This window comes from Haliotis rubra, unplaced genomic scaffold, assembly GCF_003918875.1.
Source record: "Haliotis rubra isolate DU_JTF1 unplaced genomic scaffold, ASM391887v1 Scf132, whole genome shotgun sequence".
In the NCBI taxonomy this organism is placed as follows: Eukaryota; Metazoa; Mollusca; class Gastropoda; order Lepetellida; family Haliotidae; genus Haliotis; species Haliotis rubra.
The window spans coordinates 949,626-963,283 of NW_025765248.1; the positions used below are offsets into that span (position 1 = coordinate 949,626).

Genomic DNA, 13,658 nt, shown 5'->3' on the forward strand with positions numbered 1-13,658 from the left:
ATTGCCAGAACTTTACATTTCCACGTAAGTGCCCTTACACTAAATCCCGGTGGGAGGTAGCACGACACAGCCGCCACCACCCGACAGGGCGCATCACAGAACAGCCGCCTATTCATTTCAGGGTGTGACCCGCGTCTCAGCCACCTTGCAACTGCTTTGAAACTAGCCAGCTATTTATAGATCGTTGGTTAAATATAGAAAGTGAGGCATCAAGGTTTGAGAAAGAATATACGGCCTAAGAAACAAACATAAAGGCGCTATTGACGGTTAGTTTTTGCCCGTTGCGCTTTGATAGCTGTCGACAGAGCTCCCTGGCTTTTGGAGATTGAAGTCAATGGGATATCCAACTTGAGTCAAAAAGCGGGCAGATGGGCAACTCGTCCCGGTTTCAAACACTGCATGATTGACAGGTTCAAAAGCTTTTTGTCTACATGCAAGATAAACATCTTTTAACCTCTATTAGTTTGTTTTTCCAAAAGCTAAAAAATCATCCTCATATGTACTGATTTAAAAGCCGTAACTGTTAGTTGCTTCATTTAATAAAATGAATTTATGTAAAATAGATGTATTCAGGTTTTTGGATAGCCGTGAATGCCCTGTATAATTGCTGCCTGGGCGGTTTGGTCCCATTCACGAATACCGGCGCTTGGTGACAAACCTTTCTCTTGAACTTTGAATATGTCGACCTTGGTCGGTACAGCCCTAAGCTTTTATGCTGTTGGGTCGGGTCTTTTTGACTGACCGATATATTCGCTCGAGGCATATCGTTTCTGCCAGCAATTTTCGACCTGACAGGGGTACGAAAAGATAATTCACATAAACAGATTTTTTTATTTTGGACCTGGTATGTTTTCAGTTCAGAGGTATTGAACGTTGATTCGAAACATGTTAATTTTATTAGCGTTTGAGGTATCGAGTGACCTCATGACGTGACGATAGTATCCAATGTAAGGCTATGTTACTGAATGTCACAAGTACACACCTTGAGTCATTTTCGTCGGGTCACTTTCTAAAATGAATTGTCACTTGTTTAAAATGTTTTAAAAATCAACGCGATGTAATAATAAAAATTAAAGAGAATGATTAATATAGGTTATGGATTATTTGAGGAGTAGATATATACTGCAGTGAGTGAGTTTAGTTTTACGCCGCTGTTAGCAATGTTCCAGCAATATCACATCGGAGGACACCAGAAATGGGCTTCACACTTTGTACCGATGTGGGGAATCGAACTGGGGTCTTCGGCATGACGAGCGAACGCTCTAACCACTAGTAGGGCTGCGCCATATACTGGTATTTACCGGTTCAGACACGAAAACGATACGTATTGCGATACGCTGATCGAAAACCGGTATTTTGACATGCATTCAGGAAACTTCGTAACACTCGGAAAGCTTCGGATATTTCCGTTTTCACACCGGAAGTCAAGTTAAGTTCGGTTTGAAGTTGTGTTCTTATATTATTTTAAGTGTTTCGCAATGTTTTGGATCTGAATGTTTTAATATTTACTCATTAATGACCAGTGATCTCTGATATGTCCTGACCAGGTCAAGTTGCTGTCTAAAATCTCAGGGCTTTTTGGAGAGTGGAGAAACTAGTTTAAACTAGTAACCACTATGTTGATGTTAAATTGTTCTTTTCCTTGTTTCATATGTGCCAAATATCATTTACATATTTATTTGGTCATTATCAAAAGTTTTTTATTAAAACTTAATGAAGCATAGTGATTTTGTTGTGTTTTTGCTTTATAAATCAAGCATTAACTCGATTTTATGTATTTTTTTGTTTAAGAAAACCTCTTGCAATGTATTGCAATATATAGCGCAATATATGCTTTCGCATCGCAATATAGCGCAATATGAAAATTCTCTGCAATACCCACCCCTAACCACTAGGCTACCCGCAGCAATGTACTACGGCAACCAGGAGCCTGCATGGGGATAGTGAAGAGTGGTAAGGTTTTGACGGTGTAACAGAAATATTCCATCTATATCCCGCCTGGAGGCAACGACGAAGAACTGCACACATAGTACCCCTTGCTGGGAGAATCGAACACAGTATGGCGTCAAGCACTTAAACTGTGGGTTAAACCCGACCCCATCCCTTAAATTCCTGCCGTCAGGAGTATGATACTTTCATTGGTTCATCTAAAAACCAGAGGATTCGACCTGAGCATACGGTACGCAATCATACTCGAGACAACCGAATTCTGTATTACAAGATGTTCGTTTCACTTGATATTTCAAATCTGCGACCTGTCTGACTGTGTCATCGTGGGCTCATCCTCTCAACTATAGGTTTGCCTCTCTCCCCAATAATGAAATAAAATATAATAAAATAAAATGAAATATAACAACATAAAAATAGATAAAAAAAATAAAACATAAAAAAAATAAAATAATAAATAAATAAATAAATAAATAAATTAAAAAATCAGTCTCAATTTAGACAGTCATTCAAGTACGTGCATCCATTGAGTGCAACACAAACACGGAGTTTGTTTGAGATTTCGGCACCAACTGTTAGGAGGAACACTTGATACAGTATCATCTCATCTCAGAAAAGCTGGCAACTGAATCGTTATCTTATCCCGTTCACGGCTGCAATATGCTATAACTGCCCGTGCCGACAAGAGGAATTTCCAGACATAAATATTGAATTTATACGACAATTATTTCTGTAAAAAACATCTGTTGATATATACATATACAAACGTATGATTCACCGTCTCCATAATAATAGCCAGGTGCACGATAATTGAACGCGCGGCTCAGATCTCGACATACACAATACGCACCTGTGTGAATCCTTACTGCAATTATCAAATACATCTTTAATGTATCTTCTTTACCCATGTCTTCAAAGATACGACACAGTGAAAATAAACACTAATTGCCAGACAAGAACAGGGACGACATATGATAATAATAAGCATATTTGTCTTTTTCTCTTTGAGAAAAACGTCACTAAGCAACGCGGGATTATCAATGTAAATATTATTACAGGGAATTAACGGGAATGGTGATCAAATCATGAGATACCGTGAGAGTGGGGAGAGTTTGTAAATAGCAAAGAAACCCCTCAACTCGACCCAGTCCTAGCCAATCAATACACTCTGCAATCCGTTGCTGTAACACGAGGAGCATGTACAAACGTTCTCCGCGCTAACAGACCATCGTGGAACACAGACAATTAAGATGGTCCGTTGGTGAAGTAATACAATTAATTTGAGCTAGAACATTTGATTAGGATAAGCCTAGGTTAATACTGCCTTTGTTTGTGAATCAATTGCAGTTGTATATTTACCGTCATAATACTTTCATTCGAGGGGACACCAAATATTTGTTTAGTTGATGTGGGCAACAACGTGGATGGTTTTCACTTAATGCTGCTATAGATATGATGGCACTGGGAAATCGGCAGCTGTCTCGGGATTAAGTACACAAGTCAACACGTTGTCCATATAATGAAACAGGATGCTTATGAAATTATATAATTTACCCCAATCTCAGACATTGGACGCAAAAGACACAGAAATCGAATCACAGAAACTCCGAAATCAATCATAAATGTAGGTCACATGTAATATGGTTAGGTTATTGTTTAATGCCGCACTCAGCAAAATTCCAGCTACATGGCGGTGGTCTGTAAATAATCGAGTCTGGACCAGACAATCCAGTGATCAACAGCATGAGCATCGATCTACACAATTGGGAACCCATGACATGTGTCAACCAAGTCAGCTATCCTGACCACTCCGATCCCGTTAGTCGCCTCTTACGACAAGCATGGTTTACTGAAGACCAATTATAACCCGGATCTTCACAGGTCACATATAACAGCCTAGGTCACAGCCTAGAATAATTGTAAAAGAGGCACAAAACACTACTCACTTGTTGATTAAGTGAGTGAGTACGATTTTACGTCGCTTTTAGCACTATTCAAGCATTACCGAAGAGTGCACACCAGGAGCGGGCTTCGCACATTGAAACCATGTGTGGAATAGAACCCGGTTTCTCGGTGTGACGAGCGAATGCCTGACACTCTAAGCTACCTAACCACCTCCATACCCATTAGGGTTATATCTTCTAGCAGGCACTCTAACCATTAAGAAAACGATACGCAACTTTTCCTTGTATAGGGATTCCACTCTAAACGCTAAAACTGCGTTGTCATAGTGTGATACTCATTATATTATTATTCATGAGTATTTCCCGAGCGTGGTAACAAACGTTAAGGGCATGCATTCTTGACTGCTGAGGTAGCAGTTATAGAAACTGGAGACGACGACGTGACAACGTTCCTGACCCCCTGACAGAGCGTCACCAGCTTCTACCGTATTGGTTACGTCTTGACCCACGTTGTAGCAGTGTACACCGCCATTGACAGCCAGTGGGGCGGGACAGAGACTCTCTGGCTATATATAACCCATCACACAATGACACTCACACTGTATCACTCAATGGCAACCCTGGGATATCGGTGATAGGTCATGATATGACAGACAAATATCTGGGTCACGCCTAACCCCAGTCGTCCAGTCTTACCTCAAAAAAAGCAGTTTGGGGTGTGATGGATGGCCATAGACCTTCATCCTTGATAAATGGTAGTTGCCGGTGGGGGGTTGGGGTGGGTTGATTTTGTCCCTGGCGGCAGGGGTGATGATAGTGGTGATATAGGTATATCTACATATACATATTAATTTCCCCAAATATGTCAGTTTGGTGATAATGCTACACAGGTCTTTTATTACCTGTTAGACACCTGCTCAAGTCGCGTATGGCTTTATTTCCCTGGTCTGATATATACTGAATGGTTTGTGATTCAACTGAATCTTTATGAATTAGAAAACGTATGTTCCAGTACACTGAATCAAGAACAAGCCCCTATTCATAAAAATCTGAAGGATACCATTGTGGTAAAGCTGTCGTCGTTAATAGGCTAAGCTGGACCGTGAAAGTCAATGAGAGTAATGAAATTGTTTCTCCTTTGAAGTATGGAAAAAGAAAAAAGAATTAAATAATGAAAGATAGACATAAAAGTCGCAGTAGGCACTCTTAAATAATTTTTCAGATAGTTCGTGGGAATAATATTTTGCATACATCTAAATAATATCACAGAAGAATTCCGTGTAGATATAGTGAGATAATGTAGTTCTGGCGGCAGGCAATCTGTCTCGTAATCAATCACCTGCTTTTAGTCGTGGAAACCTACTGGTTGATGAACACGTAAATGACACTGCAACAAGTAAAAGCGTCAAAACCCTTTAAGTTATTGGGGCGGTGGGGTAGCCTAGTGGTTAAAGGTTCGCTTGTCACGCCGAAGACCCGGGGTCGAATCCCACATGGGTACAATGTGTGAAGCCCATTTGCTGGAATATTGCTAAACGCGGCGTAAAATTAAACTCACTCACTCACTTACTTTAAGTACTTACAAAAAATATCTCTTAAAAGCCGATTCCGTTTAATCACAAGCGTGTGTCTTTAAATCGCTATCAGTTAGTGATGATACCAGGAGTTTGTGAACAGGGGATCACACTCCGACCCCCCGCGGCACAGTTTCCGAGGCTTCTATACTTTACTGTAACAGGACACTTATACGCCCCAGGCCGTGCCTGTTACATGTTACAAATGTAACAAAGATAATTTGACACCTTTACCTTTCACGTACCTTGAGGTTTTCATTTCTTACAATCATGGAAACGCACCTGTCGCTCTTGTTTCAGTGATGACACGATTATTATGAGTATTATTATAGCTATCTATAACTAGACTTGTACCTTGCTGCAAGGCTCGCTCAAACGATACGTCTATAAATGTAAAGTAACAGAACAACTCTAATCTTTAAATTGGTAAAACTGGTTCTTATTTACATAGTCTGGAAGTTATAATTTAAACTCAAACATTGCCCTACAGATTTGTGCCAGCATATCGCCAAGGCCAAGCCTAATACCAACACCTTGCAGTGAGCCAACTTTGACAAGGAAGAGTGAATGAGTTAAAATTCAACGACACATGCATCGGCATTATTTCACCCCTATAGCGACGAGACCAAATTTCGGGAATTTCGACAGTTTCTAACCACTTTCGTATACAAAAGAAACATAATTGTTGCCAATTAAAAAATGACCTTTACATCCTGTACAACTTGGTCGTGTTGAGACGGTCTAACGACACAATGTATTATAGAGAGAAAGAATAATTATGCTTTTACGACGATATTCACTCCCGCAGTATCCCCAGCAGTAACAGGGTTTAACATGTACCAAATTGGAGTCAAACCCGGACCTATAGCGTAATGAGCAAACATCTTAACCACTTGGCTACTTCATCGCCCATCATCGTATCCCAATTGCGTAGATCGATGCTCATGCTCTTGATCACTGGATTGTCTGTCCAGACTCTATTATTTACAGACCGCTGCTATATTGCTTGAATATTGCTGATTGTGGCGTAAAACTAAACTCACTCACTCACACCCATTGCCCCTCTTACAAAGCACAGAGAACACAGTGCGAGTACCATCGTAATGATACGGATTCAGATGGTGCCTTTACGTCGCATCATTTTGAAATAATGGATCAAGATAAGGAGTCAATGAGAGTTTAATGTGTGCCCATGCATACCAGATTCCGAGTTGACAAAGGAGGCAATTAAGCATCATGAGTCTTAGTGTTGCTGGACCAAATATTCTCGTTATACAAAAAACACAATACGATCACATCGATTTAAAGGAGTAAAATACACCAACATCAACATTATAATCATAAGTCATACGAGCAGCACGTAGACATACCAGGAGCATTGACCAGACTTGTTTCTGTCTTGCAGCGAGATAGCCCTGTAATTAGACTTACAGCAGTAGCCGAAACGTTAAGAGCACGCATCACAGGTCAAATACCAGCTCGACCCAGGTGCAAATTATATATTGCTTCTCTGTACACAGTACTTAAGTCTTGTCAGCTGTATGAACAAAACCTGGAGAACATATCTGTGGGTTGAGTAATACCCCGGTATTTCATTGAATTGCCATACAATGGGGTATTATTAAATACTATGAATATATGGTTCACGTAGGTATTCGACTGGTTTACTGCTGTTGGCGAGGACAGATGCCCAGACATGTTTGTGGGATGTCTCAGACACTTTGAACGCTGACCTTGACATTTGTCTAAGTCACGTCGATGGCTTATATTTATATACCACAGAAAGAATGCAAGGGATATCAAAGTACGTTTGACCCGCAATCCCTGTAACATGATACTGAGGACGTATGTCATCAGACTGACTTATCCTTAATATCTATCATTTGAGCGTCATAAATATAATGTTTATTATAAATTATATTGATAAAATATAATGGAAATGAGCCTTGAGATTTCAGCATATTATTCTCAGCAATGTACATATTTAGTACTAATAGAGGGTTGAGTCCCATCCGGGATTCAAACCCACAACTCACAGAGTCCCTCCTTAATCGCCAGCGCACAAAATCAGCGATCTAACCCACTCAGCCATCGCCAATTTCACCCACCCATCCCAAAATACTCGAATCTGTACATTACAGAAAAAAGCTAATCCCCAATATAATATATTCATATTTGACAACTTTCTTAAAACAAAGGTATTGTGTATGCATTATCTAATATTATAGACTTGCATGGGCTGTATTGAATATATTTCTTTCACAATCTTTACGACAGACCAATGTACAGAGAAGCCTATGATTGATAGGATCTGGAAACTGGTGCAGACATGCTTATGCCGTACAGCTTTGTTTATATGAAGCAGTGGAAGTATTTCAAACCTGTCAGTAAGATTATTCTGCACCATGTTTTACATTAGGATATCAATAACATCCACACAGTATGTGAACAAACATTCTGTCATGTGTAATTGTGTTGATATACGCTACTGGTATTTATCTATCTTTTCATAAATGATGTTTCATATATATTATCATATCACTACACGAGAGCAAACATATGTATTTTCGGTGAGATGAATATGTTCTGTTATCACAGCGAGACCCATACATCTACTGACATAAATCGTGTTTGAATATTTTTTGACAACTTCCGCGGAAGCACTCTATGAAAACATGTTGAACATAATGTGGTTTTCTTATCGCGTGACTGGGCTAAATATATACACATTCTGTGAATAAATGGGTCTTATATATGCCATAAATCCTTATTTTTTCAACTTTTAATGAGTTGACGTTGCACTTAGAGTCGTCATAAATGTAGAAGGAATATGCTTGTGTGAAGCCATTGCATCTTGACATACGTTAGTGTGATAAAACTGGAGTGAGTGAGTGAGTTGGGTTTTACGCCGCTTTTAGCAATATTCCAGCAATATCACGGCGGGGGACACCAGAAATGGGCTTCACACATTGCACTCATGTAGGGAATCGAACCTGGCTCCTCGGCGCTACGAGCGAACGCTTTGATCACTTGGCTACCCCAATGCCCAATTCGGATGGAAGAGACCACAACGTTGCAGTAAACAGAGGGAAGAATGTGTGAAGTTGGCATGGAAACTATCACAGAACTGCTCCATAATTAACAATGTACAAGCTTGGATGGATTTGAGTATCAGGCCAATAACGAAACTTGTGATAAAAAAATCGTAATCTATGAATGCATGAAATATTGAACAAATAAACTGAATGAATTAATGAAGAAACGAATGAATAACGGAATCAGCGATTGACTGGTTATATGCATGATTGCATGAGTGAATGTACAGAACGGATAGATGTGTGGGTGGGTGTTGTATAAACGCATAAAAAAGGTGGAAGCACAGCTGGATGCACTGGTGAATGGATGTAAAGATGAATGGATGTGAGAGAAAAGCTTTTTATGAAAGAACAGTGAATGAATAAAGTGTCACTGGAATGTGTGCATAGACGGATGAATTAAAAATCGAAAGGTTGGTGGAAAGACTGAATGACTGTCAGACCGAATGAATTGAATTTTGTAAGCCTGATCATCATCATCACCATCATCACCATCATCATCGTCACCATCATTATCATAACCATCATCATCATCATCATCATCACCATCATCATCTTCTTCATCACCATCATCTTCAGCATCAGCATCTTCATCATCATCATCATCATCATCATCTTCATCTATTCTCAGGGGACACCCTTCCTCGAGTGGAATGGGGTTGTAAACTGAACTGGGATGCAGTTAACTAAAAACTGACAACTTGGAAACTTCGACTTACGCTCAGCGATAAGCAATGCCTTATAAACAAGATATAATCGCCCGGACCGTGAATCAAGTCGAAATTTGTTTCGGAGATATTTATTGACACTATTATTTTGAAATATGTAGAAGTATGTAGAAGTACGTGTCGTGAACGACAAATCATCGGAAACATTAGGAACATATCACATGAAAAAACGTAAAATTGGCAAAAAAATCACTATAATAAAAAAAACAACCAACGTCTTCTACAGTCCATTGGAGGATTCCGACTATATGAAATAGTGATGATGCCTGTGTTTTAATGACGAAGTGAAAGTATCCGGCCCTACCAACGCAAACGCACACAAAGGCATGTCAATTGTTCATGTTAAAACACAGGTACCAGTCAAAATTGGGACCTGCATCGGACGTTAATTGTAAAGTATCCAACTTATAAATGTCCTTACACAACATTTTGAAAGCTTTGCTAAGGCCTTAAATGGTGTAATCCTGATGAAACTTCTTGGGCAAGATTCTTGGATTTAATCCCTTGGCCATAGGCTGTTAAGGGACGCGCCTAGTCCAGGTGAATGAAGAAGACACGCCTAAAGACTGGGACACTCATGCCCTTTGTTATGCAAAGCACGCTAGAGATAAAACCATGTAATTTGAGCCATACCCCAGCGTCAGATACATTGCATAGTTTTATTGGACCCAAATGCATTCATTCCAAAACGTTACAAGTTTTTCAAATCTAGAATCTTTCATAGAGTGTTTTAAAAATTCGATTAAACATTGACATCATACACTATTCATGACAATGTTATTCAACTCAATATAAAATTCTCAAAAATAAATGTTCTATTCTCTTGGGCTCTTATGTTAGACCAAGCGTTACTCGGAAAGGGTAGGATTACAGTTGATTGTAATGTTTCAATCAAAATATTTCCAAGAAGTAATCATCTCGAAGTCTGAAAATAGACCATCATTAGGATATTCATCGAAACATTAATGATGTGTTCACGACCGTATGTATATGACCCTATGTTGATTTGTGAAACACGTGATAGAACCTGGGACGATGCTGGTCGCATATCTGAGATTGCCTTGCCTTGGGTCGTAAACACGTCCATGTGACGGCAGTGTTACTGATATGGCGGAAGGACCTCCACTAATTAACCCCAAGACAGTTATTGCAGCCGATGATTCTCCTTCAATTACCCTGGGCCTGCTTTCAGTAATGGCCTGAATCTGGTTCGATAGTGCTGGACAAGACTGACCACCATCTCACGGAGTCAAGGGCTTCCACAGCACGATTAATCGCAGATTACAACTTGAACCAGAACACGAGTACAGTATATTGTTCTGGTCAGTAAGTCAAGGGGTGCATGGTCACTAGTAATTGCGTACAGTGCTGTGGCCAGGGGTGATCCCATAGAGTGCTCTGGTCACTACGTTTTAGTGATCCACATAGTGCAGTGGTCACTAGTGATTCCATATTGTTGACAAAAATGTTGACAATACTGATGCCATACATGTTGACAATACTGATGCCATACATGTTGACAATACTGATGCCATACAGTGCTGTACATGTTGACATTACTGATGCCATACAGTGCTGTACATGTTGACATTATTGATGCCATACAGTGCTATACATGTTGACATTACTGATGCAACACAGTGCTGTATATGTTGACAATACCGATGCCATACAGTGCTGTATATGTTGACAATACTGATGCTACACAGTGCTGTATATGTTGACAATACTGATGCCATACAGTGCTGTACATGTTGACAATACTAATGCCATACAGTGCTGTACATGTTGACAATACTGATGCCATACAGTGCTGTACATGTTGACATTACTGATGCCATACAGTGCTGTATATGTTGACATTACTGATGCTATACAGTGCTGTACATGTTGACAATACTGATGCCATACAGTGCTGTACATGTTGACAATACTGATGCCATACAGTGCTATACATGTCGACAATACTGATGCCATACAGTGCTGTACATGTCGACAATACTGATGCCATACAGTGCTGTACATGTTGACATTACTGATGCTATACAGTGCTGTACATGTTGACAATACTGATGCCATACAGTGCTATACATGTGTATGCTATACAGTGTACATGTCGACAATACTGATGCCATACAGTGCTGTACATGCTATGACATTACTGATGCATACATACATGTGACAATACTGATGCCATACAGTGCTGTACATGTCGACAATACTGATGCCATACAGTGCTGTACATGTTGACAATACTAATGCCATACAGTGCATGTACATGTCGACAATACTGATGCTATACATACTGACATATACAGTGCTATACATGTCGACAATACTGATGCTATACAGTGCTATACATGTCGACAATACTGATGCCATACAGTGCTATACATGTCGACAATACTGATGCCATACAGTGCTATACATGTCGACAATACTGATGCCATACAGTGCTATACATGTCGACAATACTGATGCTATACAGTGCTATACATGTCAACAATACTGATGACCATACAGTGCTATACATGTCGACAATACTGATGCCATACAGATGTGCTATACATGTCGACAATACTGATGCTATACAGTGCTATACATGTCGACAATACTGATGCCATACAGTGCTATACATGTCGACAATACTGATGCCATACAGTGCTATACATGTCGACAATACTGATGCTATACATTGCTATACATGTCGACAATACTGATGCTATACAGTGCTATACATGTCGACAATACTGATGCCATACAGTGCTATACATGTCGACAATACTGATGCCATACAGTGCTATACATGTCGACAATACTGATGCTATATACATGTCGACAATACTGATGCCATACAGTGCTATACATTCCATCATACATGTCGACAATACTGATGCCATGTGCTATACTCGACAATACTGATGCCATAAGTGCTATACATGTCGACAATACTGATGTCATACAGTGCTATACATGTCGACAATACTGATGCTATTAAGTGCTGAGTTCCATCATCTCGGTATGTCCTCCTACAGTAAGCAGACACACCATCATATAAACGGCCTAAAACTAAACTCACCCACACACGCCTGTGATCATTGATGTAACAGATCCTCATCTGGCCTGGACAGATGCATAGCAACATATGTGTTGGTTGGACAACCTGTATCACCATCTAGTCAACCCGGAACACCTATGTTTCATGAACATGTATGACACTCCAGTCATCATCATAGCAGTGTGGTTAGTCACCTTCTGGCGCCTCTCGCATCGACAACAGAAACCCTATCCACGTATCAATAACACAATTGGAGTCAACGTTGCGAAATATGATATATTGCGAAAATGATAGACAATACTACATGTGTACGTCACTGCAAGGATGAGGTGCCCCGGTCTCGTCATCAACAAACCCATCCTCCTCACCACACCCCCTCGACTGCAACGATCCCAGCCACCTGAAGCTTCAGAAGGGTAGGATCACCCGACAGATTCACCCCAACCCACGTCTCACACTACCGGCAATGCAACACCATGACAAGCAGATTGAAACAGTTCCTATTAGATACAGGGTACACTCACAAGCAGTGACAAGACCAACATCGGATCCGGCTGGGGTCCCGTCTTCGTTAGTGTTTAAACAGGGTGTAGCAACAATGAGGCGTTTCTTCACAGGTAACGAAATATCCTGTGTTCTGGGAACAGGTCATATGCAGCAGGTAACAACGCAACAGTTAGTGGTGTCAAGCCATAACGATCTGACTGGGCCTGGTTATAGCCTTGTCACATACCTGTTATATCTGAGCTTGTCAACTGGAACAGCTGCTTGGCAAACCTGAAAGAAACAAATATAACTGCATAAGTTTGTCAGAATTCCACGATTAGAAAGATTGAAGTCATTAAGGAAATGTGTGATAGAACGTCGAGAGAGAGAGCGAGAGAGAGAGAGAGAGAGAGAGAGAGAGAGAGAGAGAGAGAGAGAGAGACAGAGAGACAGAGAGCGAGAGGGAGAGAGAGGGGGAGAGAGAGACAGAAAGGGAGAGAAAGATCTAGAGAGTCAGTGAGGTAGAGAGAGACAGAAAGACAGAAAGAGGAGAGAGAGAGGCAGTGAGAGAGACAGTTAGAGCGAGAGAGTGACAGAGGAGAGAGAGAGAGAGAGAGAGAGAGAGAGAGAGAAAGAGAGAGAGGGAGAGAAAGAGAGAGAGGGAGGAATTATTGGGCACCAGGCTGTCTGATCAATGTTAATATACGTGGTACGCGGTATGCAGGTATAATATTTCATACACTCACCACATGTCACACACGCTATCCTTGGCAGCTGTCTTCTATTTCAAATTTCAACGCAAAGTCATTTGGTAAATACACTCCATATATACTCAGATAAACACACCACAACCAGCCAGTGTTTTA

At 40.4% G+C, this 13,658-nt stretch overlaps 1 protein-coding gene across 6 annotated transcripts in view; it reads right to left on the reverse strand.

Moving 5' to 3' along the window:
- LOC124267557 (5-hydroxytryptamine receptor 1F-like) overlaps positions 1-13,658 on the reverse strand; it is a 205,730-nt gene that overhangs the window by 14,560 nt on the left and 177,512 nt on the right. For 5 of the 6 annotated variants that reach the window (XM_046702500.1, XM_046702498.1, XM_046702502.1 and 2 more), the window contains one exon: positions 13,040-13,083. The gene's annotated coding sequence lies outside the window, so the exon portion shown is untranslated. Of the gene's footprint in view, positions 1-12,830; positions 13,007-13,039; positions 13,084-13,658 lie in introns of those variants that run through there. The other variant, XM_046702504.1, reaches the window with a different exon arrangement.